This window comes from Centrocercus urophasianus, unplaced genomic scaffold, assembly GCF_019232065.1.
Source record: "Centrocercus urophasianus isolate 14NV4802_14NV808 unplaced genomic scaffold, USGS_Curo_1.0 seq_22, whole genome shotgun sequence".
In the NCBI taxonomy this organism is placed as follows: domain Eukaryota; kingdom Metazoa; phylum Chordata; class Aves; order Galliformes; family Phasianidae; genus Centrocercus; species Centrocercus urophasianus.
In genome coordinates, this window is record NW_024884778.1 from 2,824,594 (window position 1) to 2,840,578 (window position 15,985).

Consider the following 15,985-nt stretch of genomic DNA (forward strand, 5'->3'; position numbering starts at 1 on the left):
TAGGTAAACGGAGGCCATAACAGCAGTTGGAACCAGGTGGTGCACTCCTGATGGGGAAGTTGTACAGAAAAAGAGAGGCAGTGGTCCACAAGCAGTCTGCTCAGCACTTCTCCCTGCCTGCTGTCCTGTACGTGAGCAACAAAACATTTTCTTTTAGCATTCAGTTAGGTGCTGCTCCAAACCCACCTTTGCTAACAACAACATTGGCAGCTTGTCTTTGCCAGTATCACCTTCCTGTCACCTTATTCCCTGCTCCCATTCTACCTGGGCAGCATCCTAGTTCAGCACAGAGGCTGCCTGCATTTGGGCAGAGCCTGGGCAGCAAGAGCTGAGCAGGCAGCTGGGAGAGAACCACTCCTAAACACACCACAGCTGAGCAGAAACCATCGCATGGGTGTGCCTAAGTGCCTGATTACTGACTCCTGAGAAACAGTCAGGTGAAAATGAGGTTGATTGTGATTGAAGACTGCTGCGTTGGAGCTGAGCGGAGTCAGTGCTAATCCATGCAGCAGGATGAACAGAGTCCTTCAGCAGTTTAGCATAAAGCTTATAGTGATAGGGCAAGATGATGGATCAAGGAACCTGATTTACTCACTTTGGTTTTGGTGAAGCAGTTGTGGATATGTTTGTGTGACTTCGTGTGCCCAGCAGAACACAGTAGTGCTTCTGAAAAGGTAAGTCTGGCTGAGGCAATCTGGATCTCTTAGACTGGGTTGTTTGTTTTTTTGTGGTTTTGGCCTCGTTTCAAAATCTAACTGTGTTATGTGCTCCATTGATCTCAGGAGCTCTTTGCAAACTGATAAATCTCTGCTAGGCTGGTTGATGTATGCTTGAGCTTGGCCCAGGCTGTGCTGTAGGAGCTGCCCTTGGCGTGGCTGGTGAGCAGATCTGAGTAACTGGGTCTGTGGTGGGAGCCATTGCTGGGTCTGATATGCTTCTGGCTTCTTTCCTTACCTGCTGCGTGGTGGGAAATGTGCTATATCCTGCTGGTTTGGTATTGTAGTTGTTTTATGCCTCTCTTAATTCTGTGTTGTTTTTATGCCTGTCTTGACCACAGCAGAAAATACTGAGCAATGATAGCACACGAAGGGCCTCCAGAAGCACAGGTAGAGGGCTTCTGCTGAACTGAGGAGAATTTTAATTAGCATTTCTTTCTGATATTTCTGGTACTGTGTATGTAAATGCCTGTCTGAGGAATCACACTGAGATCTCTGTGGTGACAGTGAACTCTCATCTTCTAAGAATGTGACACAGAGACAAAACACAAAGCAAAAATCCGTTGTCTGTCATCAGGTGTTTTTTTTTCCCAGCCCTCTGGTAAGAGAAAGATAAGCTGTACTTTGCTGTGTCGTGGAGTGATAGGAGAGAGTGGTCATAATGAGCAGAAGAAGCTGTGTAGCTTCAGTGCCGTGGGAGTGCCGTCCACGTCCCTGGATGGTGCTGCTGCAGAGCAGAGCCAGCCATCTCCTGAGGCAGGGCTGCAGTCACGTTATCTGCTCCAAGCTTGAAAAATCTGTTTTTTTTTTAAAGTCTTGTTTTGTGGTACTCAGCTACTGAGTAAATTCTGTCCTTGTACTCCTGTTTTTATGTGTTATGTAGGCTTAAAAAATAAGTAATTGCATAGCCAATATGGCCATTAAGGGCTGCTCAGCAGCAGGAAGCGAGTAAGGAGGATAAGGGGAACACAAGAAAGGTATCAGCATGTGAGAGGCTGTGCTGTTGTTTTCCTCTTTTTTTTTTTTTTTTTGCCCAGTCTTTGCTTTATCTTCTCTTAAATCCTAAAAATTCTTTTCCAGGACCAGAAGGCACCCTATAATTTCCCAACCCAGTGCATGGATAGTGGCTGGAGGTGGTGCTTGACTTTGTCCATGGGGTTAGCATTTGTTTCTAACTACGAATCCTGGAGTTCTGTTGTGATTCTTGAGGATTTAACCAGCTTTTCTCTAAAATCTGACTTCAGAATCTCAAGCAGTACTTTTACTTATTGCCAACGTGATTGTGGCCATGTGTTGCTGTCCCTTGGAGCAGTCTTTTCAGCCTTGCTCCCAGGGAAGAAAAAAAGTTTGTTCCCATGATGTTCCTCTGTACACAACATACCTTTCCAGCCCATGGATGCCCAGATATTCTCCCTTGCCTGGCAGCCAGAGTACTTATGAAACATCACCAGCTGGCTTAATTGACAAGATTAATCCTGTTTCAATGTACCTTTAGCTTCACAAAAATTATGTAGATTTTCTTACTACACAAAAAAAGAAATTGTTTGCAGAAACTAAACTGTATTTTTTCGAACAGTGACAGTTTGTATGAGCCAGTAGCTCCAATAACAGATCAGAACAAGCAATATATGTGTTTTGCCTGAGCAGCAACAGTAATAAGTATGGGATGGATACAATCAAAACATACTGAGCAGTTCATGAATTTACCTGGAAAAGCTTCGTTGGAGGGTTGGGACAAAGGATAGGTGACCTCTCTTAAATATAAGGTGACAATCTGATGGAAGTTCTTGTTAGGTCTCTGTATTATACATGCTCTCTCATGGGGACTTTCAGCTCTGGTGCTTTGTGTGCTAGAACAAGGCAAACAACTGAGTTACTGGATTAAGAATTCAAAGCCAGTTGGACTAATGTTACTAGATCCCATTTGGCACAGATCTGCTCCACGCTCATATGCATTTCAAAGACACAGTCATGACAGCCTCTCTTTTTCTAAAATTAGGAAATGTGACTTAGGAGCTGAGCTGTGATGGGCTGTCCTGGCCCTGTGCTGTGTGGGCGTGGGTTCATCCCACTTGGAGAAGTCATTGACAGCACACTGTCCAAGGAACAGAGACACAGAGGAAAATGTATTATTTCGGTGAGTGTGTGGGCATGCTTGTAGGAGATTTTTGAGGAGCCTTTGGTATTTCATGAACAGGTACAGTTGTCCAGAAAAGTTTCAAACTTGTCTGGCAAATTGGAGTGCCTTTTTTAACACTCTGAATCTACTTCTTTAGCAGCTGCTGTTTAGTGAGTATCTGACAGTTAGAGGGCCTCTATTTCAACCAAAGGTTCTTCCTGCTTTAGCTCAATAGAGCCATTCTCCATTCTCCATGTGTTGGCCATCTGGATGGCAGCTGCCATACCCAGGCCTTACTTTTGTCCATTATCTTACACATTTCAATAAATATTTGCTGTATATTTGCCATTATTTTGCATATCTTCCCACATTTTACAACGCAAGTTTTCCACTGGCTGGGTCTTCACTGTAAACACATTAATCATCCTAAATTCTTCACGGATCTAATTGCTGGGTATACGCTATTTTCTGGAATTAATGCGTATTCAGATATAGAAGTGGGGGAAAAAAGTAAAAACGTTTAACTTTGATTAATTAAACTGTGTTGATTTAACAGATGGCGTGTTCTGACACCCACCAGGCTTAGGTTTAGATTTGTGATACTTTAAAGAGGGATCTCTGCCCCTATTATTAAATGATTTCTGAATCTCTACACAGCCCACAGATGTTCAGCTCAGGCTGGTTTTTGTTTTGCTGGCTTGTTTTGTCTTCAGCTCATGGCTGGTAATGATTGATTCAGTTCCGGGTTTCACTGAGGTTTTATATTGCTGCCTTATAAATTGAATCTTTGCTATGGAACCACTGTATTGTTGTTCTCAGGCAGACCTTGTTTTTTCAGTACTAGCATAGAAGAACTTAGTATTGAATCACCTTTCTACCAGTAAAGAATTAATTAGCCTAGGGAGGCCCTGCTATACTTTGATTATTTTGGGAAGAACCTTTAGAGAGTTCAGAGAAATTACAAAATTAATTTGGAAAGATGCAAGACTTTACAGGTTTTTCTAGCTGGACTCTCCTAACAGCTGTTTTCTTTGTGCTGCTCACACCGACTAACACCTATGCCTGTGTTCTCAAATACTGTGGGGTAAATCATTTTACTTACAGGTATATGCTTTTAATTATGTCCTATGCAGAAACAGCTGGTGTTGGACTTCTCTAGGGGTTGTTACTACACTAATACCCATATTCCTGATGGCCCAGGCAGCGTTATTAAAAATGAGCATGTCCCCAGGTTTTATTTACTTCTAAGTCGCTCCTCCTTTTCCAGTTGTTGTATTTTAATCTAGGAGCTGCCACTAATTGCACAGTATCAAGACTGTGCTTACGCAGCCTAGATATGCCAAAACACTCACCAGGGTTTCCAGGAAGCAGATTTGTAAGATGACATGTTCCTTGCATGCTTTCTGGCTCACCCTTGACTAATGGATTCATTACCCACTTGTGTACATGTGACAGAAAAACAAATAATAAAATGACTTCATTACAACGGAGAATGTAAGGGTAATGTAATGCATTTGCTTAAAACGATGGATTTGCAGTGAACAATGTTATACAAAGAAAAAACACATCAGGGACTCTCTCAGGCTTGTAGCCATGAGCCTGCAAAGCTTTCTCTGTACTGGCACTGCTATAGAGGAGCTGGTGTGACCTGCTCCTTGCTTGTTCGCTTTGGGGCACATCACAGCCCTGTTCCCCCCCCTGACTTCCTCCTCCTCCTCCTCCTCCTCCTCCTTCTCCTCCTCCTCCTCCTCCTCCCAGCTGGGCTCCTCAGGACAGTCTGTGAACTGTCCCTGCTCTGGAGAAGCCTGTCTGTCAGCCCCATTAATTAGTCCTCTTCTGCTCATAAGCTCCAGGCTGCTTCCCCTTGTTTTCAGCCTCTAAAAACTGGGTAGTGCTCTCAATATCTCTCACGATACATAAATTATATAAGCAGTACCAGCTTCTTTCAAGATTTATGACACTGAGCTTGCTTTGAGCTCTTTGCAGAGTTTACAAATGACATAAACACAACAAAAGAGAGATTTGTGAGCTGGGTTGTGCAATGCTCTACACATGCTCCTTTATATTTAGGAGAGCCCTTCAGGGCCCCCTTCTGTAAGCTGATGTTGTAGGTTGTATAGATCCTGTTGCAGGCAGCAAAGCTGCTGAAATGTGGACTAACCCTGTCCCCCAGAGCTGCTGAATTACTGTGAGTGGTTCCACAGACACAGCCCCGAGTACCAACCTCTGTGTTGAGACGAGCCAAGCTGTAACTCAAAAGCAACGCAGCTTGCAAATCATCTGGGCTCAGCACCGTGCAATAAAGCAGGAAATGTCACTTTTCTTACTTCTGAATTTCAAACCACGTTTTGTAACCTTTATATGCCATAGTGAGGGCCTTTATTTGTTTTTAGCTTATGTTACTTTGGAAGGTGTGACACAGAACTAAAAATGTTGCCTTTACAAACCAGCGGGGCAGTGGGACTCCAGGCTGCGTAACATGAGCTGAATTCATAGAAATGGGATGATGGAGAGTATAAATGCATGCATTCACTTGAGAATTTGGTGATTTCTTTTGGTGAAGTTTGAAGTGTATTATATTGAGTCTTGAAACCATCTGGTCCTTCTGTACTTGAACCCTAGTAGGGAAGAAGTGGGGGGAAAATGAGTGTAGTGACATTGGTGGGATGAGAGGAAAAATACAGTGAAGGAAAGACAGGGAAAAAGGATGGTTCTTTGCTTTTACCAAAACTAGTGCTAGCACCCAAGGCAGATCTTAAATGAGTGAGAAATTTCTCTCTCTGTAGATTACTTAATTATTCAAAATCAATAAGAAACTGTTGTATAATGAAAACTCAGAGATCTGTATATAAATGCTTAAAATTTTAGGTCAGTGAAGCAATAAGTCGACTTAGGGTAGTCAGGAAGACTAATAGAAAATACCTCAAATTCTCATGTATTTTCTTTAAAGTCGACATAAAACAGGAGCTAATAGTTCGCATGATTCTGGAATAAGTTTAGGAATTGTCATCTCTTTGTTGATCCCATTCCATGCAGATAGCTAAATCGTGCTGTGCTGCTGACAAGCCCTTGCAGCACTGCATTGCTGTTTTGAGAAGCATCCCTCACAGGATGCTTGATTGACAGGGATGCTGCAGTGGCTCTGTGAGGGGAAAAATGAAACCATAATGACTTAATATAACTCTTTAAAGATGCTGTTTTGCATTACGTGTTTGGGGAGGGAGTATGTTTGAACTACTTCAGTGACCTTTATTTTGTTTCTTCTATCAATATTGTTAATATTCCTGTATTTATTAAGTTGCTCCAGATTTAGAAAGAACACAGATCGCGTACCCCAGATGTGTGCGGGCCATTTGAACCAGGACTGTGTTGTGGATCCACATTTAAATCATTTTTCCAACATTAGCTAAACATGTCAGGTCTCACAGAACGTTGGTGCATTCAGCAGTTGTGGCATTTGGGGCTTCTTTTTGTTGGGTAGTTTTTAATCATCAAGAACATATTGAACACGATAGTCTGTGCTGTGGCAACGCAGTTGCCACCACTCTATCACTATATCACTGCACAAAAGCCTGGTTCTAAGCAGTTCTCTTAGTACAGCTATTATTTTGTCTCTGATATTTACATGGTATTGCAATGTAAGCCCATAAAACTTCCACAATACGGATATAAAATCCTCGATTGCTAGGATCCCAAGCCAAGTTCCTGTTTGGCTAATGCATTCTATTTAAAATTCACACTTCAGTTCCCAATTTGTTGTTGATTGGACTCTCCTTTGCTTTCTTGCTCTGAGCCCATCTGTGTGTATTTAAGCACCCCCTGTGCCCCCCCACCCCCCCCGGAACAGCACTGGAGGGAACTCAGTGTTAAGTCAAACTCTGTGCCCTGCTATCTTGGCAGCCACAGCTCATGAAGTCATTCTGTCTGGTTCTGAGCCACGGTTGGTTGTGCTGCTCCCATTACTTCTACTGCAAAACTCTTCCAATCTCTCGCAGTTTTTTTGATGCCAACTGACCTCTGAAGGCTTGCTTTTGGACCATCTCCTCTTCTGTATTTTAATATTCCAGCAGAGTATGCTTAATATGCATGTGAACATTGCCACAAAAGCAATGCATAGTTTAAATGTCCCAGACAGTGTGGTGAAAAGGTCCATCAATACTCAGAGAAGGAAGACAACAAGATAAAGGTTTTTCCTTTTATCCTGAACATTCCATGGAGTTGTCAGCAAATGCTTTCCTCCATGTGATTCATTACATACAGGGGAGAAGTAAAATACAATGTCTACTTCTTGCTGAATCTGTTACTGACAAATAGTTTCTGAAAAGGTCCAATGCATGATAGCAGAAAGACACAGTCTTGGAGATAACTGTAATTAATGTTCTGACTTCATGGTAAATGTGTAGGAGTAGTGTTTGAGTCTTTCTTTCCCTTGCATGCTGGTGATGCTCACTGAGTATGAAGGAGGAATCCTCCCGTGTAAACTCTTCTGTATACTCTTCTTTATTGTAATTAACCTGAGTCAACAATACTGGCTTGAGCCACTCCTTGCATGCTTAACTTTATTTATGTTGTCACTATTTGAAGTCCTTTTTAAACAGAAGATAATTATCCAGAAAACAAATAGAGCTAGAAATCACAATGCTCTGCCCATGTTACCCATCAGTGTCTGTTGGCCATCCGAGAGCTGCTTCAGCCTTCAAGTCTTCTGCTGCAGGACATGGTTATCTCCCCGTTCTGCATCTCCAGCAGCTTCCTTAGTGCTAAGTGAGTTGCCCACTTTAAATATCTTTCTCCTCCAGCTACACAGATAAGCGGGCTTATAGTCTTAGATTAGATTAAAGCTAGCTCAGATATATCAGATAGTTAATAAGAATGTAATTCATCATATGTAAGCTTCATTTGTGTTAAAAATTGGCTTGGAATATTCTCTAATAGTAGAATCTGTCTAGCAATCAAAGTGCTACAGTGTTCAAAGCTTTTATTGTACATAATTCATTAATTTTCAAGTTTTTATTTTAAAAAGTGATCTAAATGAAGAATAGAAAGCAACACAATTCATTTTATGAGAAATTTAGACACTTAGTCTGAAACAAAACGTCACATATTCTATCTCAGTAATAACAGGTGTGACATTGTCAGCGTCCTCTTTGTGATATCTGTGGAAGGAAGATATCCAATGACATTCAGAGCCAACTGTCAGCTCTTCTTTCCAGGACAGATACTTGTTACCTGCTTTGACAGCATTTCTAGAAATAAGTTTATGTATGAAAGAATTGTGCGGTAAGATGAAAAAAAAATAAAAATAAATTAAGAGAAATTAAGCAGAAAGGGAAGTAAGGATGACAAGCAGACCAGGAAAACCTGCTGGTAGTAGTTTTAGCGACCAGTTTGTGGCTGAAGGAAGTTCCTAATGTCTGTTCTCAACATTGGAATTCAAAATGAGTATTGCACCTTAGGACATAGAGCAGGTCAATGGGGGAGTGAGGGCCAGCTGTCTGTCTGAGCAGTCGAGATGGCTTTTATTGGTGTTGCTTTAATTCTCGTATTACCCTCATGTGTGCAACATGCAAATGCTTTTGCAACAATGAGGAGGTTACTGAGAGGCTGCTGGTGGTGTCTGGAGGTGGTGGTCCTGCTGCAGCTGCTGCTCTGTGATGCAGTAGAGCCTGACTTCTTGTAAATGGATCCATAACTGGATAGAGGACTACCACAAGACTGCTGGGAGAAGGAAATACAGTTGTGAAACGTGTGAAATTGTCCCTGCAGTTTTGTTCTGTTCAGTTGAGGTCCATTTAAGGAAAATAATAATGGGGGAAGGAGTGCAATTAATGGCTACAAACTAGTTTATTTAGGTTCCGGCAAGCCAAGAAATAACTGATGGAGAGGAAATAAAAGTGGGATTGATGTATGATTGATACATTGGTGCAAGGTAAAAGTGTAGTTAACAATGCCATTGCTAACTATCTGAAGTGTCATCTTGTGTCTTTTGCTGTGAACAAAACCCTTGAAAGGCAATTCAAATGCTTGATATAGGAGACAATCATATTATAATTTCATCTGTAGGCTCAGTTAATAGCTTGCAATGATTGTATGTATCTCTATGATATGAGAATGTGATGAGAATGCTTGCACAGTGTATGCAGCCATCATAAACCCCAGGCTGGAAGTAGAGCTTGGTTTGCAGTTCCAAAATGGTAACTTTTATTTGCTAAAGCAGCCAAAACGATGTCAGATTATGTAAATGACCTGTCTTCAGAAATGGTCCCATGGTTGGTATCTGCTTTTGGGGATCCTGGGGCCCCCCCCCCCCCCCCCCCCCCCCCAAGGCAGAATATATTTATTATCAGTGGCAGACTGGATAAAATTCTGTAAGGTTTAAATGCTGTTACTGCTTTTTAAAGAGAATATTTCTCTAGCCATATATAAATAAAGAGAGTGCTTCAGTGAGTGCCAGGACAGTCTGAAATATTTAGCCAAGGAGCTGAGATAAAAACAAATTACTCATTTGGTAATACTCATGGCTAAAATAAAGTAGTTCTTAACAAACATGTGGACAAGTTCCTAAAAATAAAAGCAGCAGCATGCTGAAAACGTTTATTCAATATGCTGTCAGAAAACTTCTCAGAGATTGAATGCTTATAGGTAGGTTGGTGTGGAAGATAACTACTCTCTATTTTGAGCTTCCCCATAGCAAGAACACCAGAGAAGTAGAAAGTAGACCAACAACAGCTAACGGTGTTTGGGTTTTTTTCTGAGGGATTTGGTTTGGAGCACAAATTGTGCAAATATCCAAACTGCATCATGCGTTCATGGATAACTCTAATCTATAAATAACAGCACTGATATCTAAGCACAAACATAATATTGAAAAATTTTGGCCTATTTTGGTGTGTAGGCTACACAAATAAAACAGGTGTGTGCTCGCCCCTTATCCAGATGTAGCATTTCTTCCATGAAAATGGAGGCTAGGTTCTCTAACACAGCAGCAGGGACTCTCATCTTCACCCAGCACTCATCTCTTCCTCTCATCTCCTTTTTTATGAAGCTGATCTTTCATCAGAGTGGAGGCAATGGAATATGTCAAAAAGTAGGAGCCCAAAAGGCTCCTACTGTAAGTCCTGTTGCTCAGTTTTATAACATCAACTTGGAAGGAAATTTCTTTTTAAAAGATTTTTTTTGTTAATTATTATTATTATTATGAGGAAGATCAGAGTATTGGAAATCTCTTGGTATTGTCAGTGCTCAATCCCATTGAGTGGACCCTACAGACTTCTCTAATTATTCACAAAACATTTTGAGCAGATGTCCATAAAATGAATTATCTGCTGTCTGCCAAAAACTACTTCTGGCAGACAGCATAGCAGGTAAATAAAAAGAGAGGTTGAAAACATGAATAAAACATGAATAGAAGAGCTTAGGGCATTTTGATTCTCATAAATTCAAAAGCACCAGTGGGATCCATAGAGGTGTAGAAAGGAGCCTCCTGTACGAAAATATGTAGAAAGGAGTCAACTTTGGAGGAAATACTCTTAGCAAGTACTTCATCCTCTTGGTGGAAGCACTGCTGTGCCAGGTAACAGACAACACTTTCAGATATGGGGTGGCAGTATTTTTCTGTGCCTACCATGGGACGCCAAGAGTCTGAACTTCCAGCATCAGTCTGTGTCCTGGGTCACTAAATTTAGTACAAGTTGCAAATTCTTGTAGTTCTTTCTATTCTGTTGTTGGCAAGGGCATCTCTATATAAGCCTTGCTTTCAGTAACCAATTAAAAAACGAAATCTCCTGAGCGTAATGCTTTCCTAATTAAGGCAAGCTGTTTTGTGTTGTTAGGATCACAAAAAATGTAGCATCTACCTTCTGAACAAGTTGAACATTGCAGTTACTAAAACTCTGTGAATATAAACGCTATTAAAGAGAGGTATTTAAAGGAACCAACCTTATGTTAGCTTGTGAGGTTCTTAGATGGCATGATTTCAGGCAGGTAATATATATAGGATAAAACCAAAGAAAATATCAAATATTTGAGAGGAAGGAAGTTTCCAAAGGCTTAGTATCAAATTAAAAAGTACTGTATTCTGTACTGCTTCACAGAATAATAAAAAAAAATCACAGTATTCAGGAAAAAGTTTTGTCCTACATCCAAATCAAAATCTTGTCATGTTGGACAAAATGGACTGTTTTTCTGTTTAGAAGAGAAAACCTGTAATTTGTTGGAGGTTCATTAGCAAAGAAAGTAAATACAAGCATAAAACAACATGAAGGAATAATTCTGGCATATGGGAAAAGTTTCCACGTAAGAAAGTGGAAGAAAGAAGCATGAGAGGACAGAATGATTCAAATACTGTGATTAAAAGAAATGATAGGCAGGCAGGTAACTTCATAAATAACAGATCAGACGTGGTGACGGCGGTGTCATTAAAAGCAGTGATAAATTAATGCCAAGCAGGGGCCCATTTCTTTGTAATACTTCTGACATACTCTGTGGAGCCATTGTTACTAATTCATACAGGATTATACATAATTGGGATGTGCAATTATAACAGTTGGGGTTCAGAAATGACAACGTCCTCTTTCCTTCAGGGATCTGTAATTTATTCCATCACCTTGAACTTGCATTATACAATATGCCAAAATAAAATTTGCGAATGTTCTCCTAAATCCTGCTATCTTTGGTTCATACTGTATGTGTAAGGGAAACATGTTGAGAAGATTAAAAATATGGGGAAGAATTACCATTTTAATACTTGTCCGTAAGGAGACAATAGAAGGTTTTCAGCCTCAGTAAATCCACTTTAATTTATGTAAATAGTTCAGGCAAAATGGTTCTTTTGCATTGTCTATGTGAAAGCAGTAGCAGCAAGAGAGGGCTAGAAAGGTCAAGTTCCATTTGTTTACCAGAAATGGATCTGGTGTAAGTGAAGACAGATAGTAAGAAAAATCACAGGGGCTGTGTTTTGTAGGGATGTCTTCCCATTCTTATCCACCAAAACATTTCCTTACAGCATTAACTCATGTGAAGTCTTATGCAAAAACTGCCAGGAGAAATACCTACGTTTGCAGAAGTGTGGCTGATGCAGTTTCCCTGAACTTTGAAATTTCCAACTTGGAGACCAATCTTAAATTCAACTAATGGTTTTTCTGCCGTCTCTCCAAGCTGCTGAGATATTCTTTTCTTCAAACACTTGTTATCCTAATAATCTGTTTATACAGAATAAATAAAGTGTTGCCATGGGCAACCCGAAGCTCTCAAAAGGAGGCTTCCTAAAATAGGAATTTCTGGGGCAGAGAATGGCTTGTACAGATTTGGTTCTTTCCAACTGTTCCTTTGTCACTGCCTTTGCTCCTGGCACTCCTCTCTGCATGATTCAATAGGTCTTCTGCTGCTGTTAAAGAAGCAGAAACTGGAAAAATGGCTTACTAGGGTGTTCCTTGAATGTTACAGGAGCTGGGTAAGAGCCATGTGAGCAGGAACATGAGAATCGAACTTACATGAGAAGGTAACTGTACAGCTGGCTTGTTTATGAGGGCATTAAGTATGCTGGAGAGTTCTGTACGGGAGCTTCTAGCTATGGGGCTACACAGCTGTCTTAAAGGGAAGAAAATAGGAGGAAGATTATCTGGCTAACTTGTTGGGAAATGGAGGAAGATTTTGTTTTCCATTATAGCTTTATTTTTAATGTAACATTGCACGTGTTTCTTTGTGCTAGAATGCTCTCAGCCACAGGACATGCAGATACATGTACGAGCTTTTCCAGGGTTAGGAGAGGATACTGTATGTATCCTTATCCTATATGCATATGTAGTATATGACTGCTGTCTTCTGATGCTACTGATGTCTTTTGATGTCTACTGAGCAGTATCCCTTTCACTTAAGGACTGAAGAGGCACTGGGATACTTTCCTGCTGAGTTATGCAGGATTCCTCATGTGGGATCTGCCAGCCTTCAGTTCTGTTCTAATACTTTTTGTCCTCCTACAAAGGCAATTTGGCTATGCTTTAGCCCAGTGCAAGGACATGGCTTGTGCTGCTGTGCTTTTTGTGTGTCAGAAACCAAAGGTGTCAATTGTTATGTCACTGGCTTGCCACTTTTTTTTGCTCCATCTGAATTCAGTTTACAATGAAATGCTTTGGAACAAAGCCAGAGATAACCTTGAATGTCAGAAATTGTATTTTTAAAGTGATTCTGGATGCACAGGCAGCCAAAGAAGTTCAGCCCCTCTTCAAAGTCATGATGGGAGTATTGTAATGTAGATTGCATCGATTTGCTACTAGTTACTGACAGCTAGCAGGATTTTTTTTTTTTTAAGTTTCTCCACAGTGCCTGAAGAATAAAAAGTTCTCTACTTTAAAAACAAAAAAAAAGTTGTATTTTCATGCAGATGATCCATCCTAAAAATAGTATCCATGTTATGTGTATGGTAAAACTCAATTTTGTATGCTTTATGGCAGGATTGTAGCACAAATGAAGCTTACTCTTAAGCATATACGTAATGCCACAGACTCTGATGCATGCTTAAGTGCTTCCTGCTTACTCTTAACTAATTAATTTATTATAGAGAAGCAACAGAAATGCTGACTTGCAATGTGATGACAGTAAGGTTGCTCTAGTTCCGAGCTATCCTTGTGCAGGACCAGTGTGCAGGTGTATGATGAATGAGAGTTGACAAGCTTCTACAATGAATGCTTGAAATACCAAAGCAAAGACTACTGGAGCGTAAAAGAAACACTGTACCTGGCCATAATTCAACCCAGGACTCCATTTACAAGTGTAATAAGAGTAATAGAAAAGATTAACTTTCATAGGAAGTTAGCTTGTGCATTTATACACGTGTTTTTTTTTTTTACAAAGTTCAGTGTATTCTGGGCTTTGTTTCTACACTTATCTGAATGACTTCAGACCATTGGTAATGCTGTGGAATTCTGTACACGATGTTTATAAGGCTGCTTTGTGCTGGGGACTTGGGTTTTGCAGTAATATCTGCCTTTCAGGCTTAACCATAATAGAAGCAGTGTAAATTGCAGTGTGTGCTCATATCCTTTCTTCTGTAAAGCCTTTGGGGCTCTGCCTGGACAATAGCTGTAGTCATATGCAGAGGTTTGCATGCTAGAGGAATGTTCTCCAAAATCTGGTTCTATATGGAAGTGACTTAGATGCAGTTCACTCTTTGTTCAATACCATAACATGAGCTGTCCTCCACAGCTGCTCATTATATGAGGACTAAGTGATGTAACACGTAGCCTTCCCACAAATAGTGTGATTCAGTGCACAAAAGAATTGCTTGCATAGTGGAAGGTGTTTCACTTTCTCAGGCTACAGAAACAAGGGCAAGGATAGTTCACCCTTAGGATCCATTTCCATCCTGTTACTCTGAATTGATATGCCTGGGATCAGGGTGAAGACTGAAACCCGTATTTTCAGAGTCCCTGGGCAATACTGCAGCCCCTGGGGCTTCCTTTCTTCCTGGCCAAAGCTTATAGCCTTATTGCTCTATCAAAAGGCGCAAACAAACCAACCCACCAAAACAAGATCAGTGAAGAGGCTGTGTTATTCAAATGGTACTTAATCCAATATAACAAAATGTGATTATGAAAAAAAAAAAAAAAAAAAAAGAGAGAAAACTAAATCTTTGTTCTGCTTCTTCCTTCCTCTCAACTTCTGCTCCATGTTTGAATTCCACGGAGGTTTAAAATAACCCTCATGAAAAAGTTGCTATCAATTGCATCTCCAGCAGCTTTATTATTTTTGTGGTCATAGCCTGTCAAAGCTGGAGCAAAACACTGTGCAAAATCCCTTTTTTTTTTTTTTTTTTGTTGTTGTTGTTGTTGTTGTTGTTGTTGCAGATCCAGGAGCACAAAATACAGCTTGCTCCAGCTATAATTGCTGCCTTGGATTTCAATTGGCCACTTCCTAGCTTTATTCACAAGACAGCTTTATTGCATTTTGAGATCTGATTATTAACTGTCATGAAAGCCTTGCTGCCAAGGAGGACTGACATCCCCAGTGCTAAACATGGGGAAGCTGTCATCCAAAGGCGACACAGTTCCTGTACTCAAATATCACAGCTGTTTATAATGCCACCGTGGTGGTCCATGGCCACATCAATGCTAAGAGATGTCAGAGCCTTCGCTGGAGCTGCAAGGCCGTGTACCTGCTGGTGAGGTGCCAGATTGCATCCTTGGAGTAGGTTTGTCTAGCTGCTGGCAGGAGAAATGCTAGGGCTGTGTTGTACATCCAGCATGCTTCACATGAGCTTCCTTGATTTCATTCCTTGATTTCATGTCTTCAACTTATAGCTATATTTGTGTTGTCATCCTTCATCACTGGTGAGGAATATTTTGCCTCGTATCATGTAGTCCTTTTAGGGCCACAGAAAAATACCAGTATTACCAGTTAAAATAATTTGGAGTTTCCTCAGGCTTTCGAAGTATTTTGTACAAATCTTCCTCTTCATAACTTTCCTTTTTTCTTTTCCAAGAAGCCCTTGACTATGACCCCAGCATTTTCAAACTGTGTGTGTATGCATCTCCATGTGTATGCACATATAAATATATCTACTTCTTTAAAATTGCATGTAAAGCTGATATTTGTGTTTTGGCTCACCTCCACTGGAAAGTGTGGGTGCAACAATACTCATGTCACCTGCTTAAGGCTCTGTACCTTTCCTGGAAGGTTTTCTTCTGTCTGTTCCTTGTAATGCTCATAATAGGCACTGTGCTTTTTTTCCAAATGGCTCCAGAGATAACTATTTGGAGGATAATTTTCAACTTTGAGGATAAAGACAGTGCAACAGAGTTGGGTTCTCTACTTAACTGCGAACGTGAACGTTTCATTTCCCTATATATTTGCCATCATTCAGCTCTGTTGTCAATTGTTCTGTGTACTCCAAGTAAACTTTGTATAGTTGAGGTGTTTTGCAAAACCCATAGATCTGAGCTTGCAAATATCTTGGTTCTGGAAGTCCAGCTCAGCTCCTGTACGCTGAGCTCTTGCATGACTTACACTCTAAACTGGAGGTCCTTAATGTGATGAGCCATCTATGAATCTTCACTGTAACAGGTTGGGGGAAATGAGGGAAAACATTAACCTTTGTGCTAAGTGCATTAACTCTGGGGATGTTCTTAGTAAGGCAAGGGAGGGTCTAATCAGA

The 15,985-nt window shown here is 40.7% G+C and overlaps 1 protein-coding gene across 1 annotated transcript in view; it reads left to right on the forward strand.

Annotated features, from left to right (window-relative positions):
- The first annotated feature begins 12,265 nt into the window (after positions 1–12,265).
- Positions 12,266–15,985, forward strand: part of CNTN3 (contactin 3) — a 111,447-nt gene continuing 107,727 nt past the window's right edge. The window contains exon 1 of the mRNA XM_042823521.1: positions 12,266–12,334. The gene's annotated coding sequence lies outside the window, so the exon portion shown is untranslated. The remainder of the gene's footprint in view (positions 12,335–15,985) is intronic.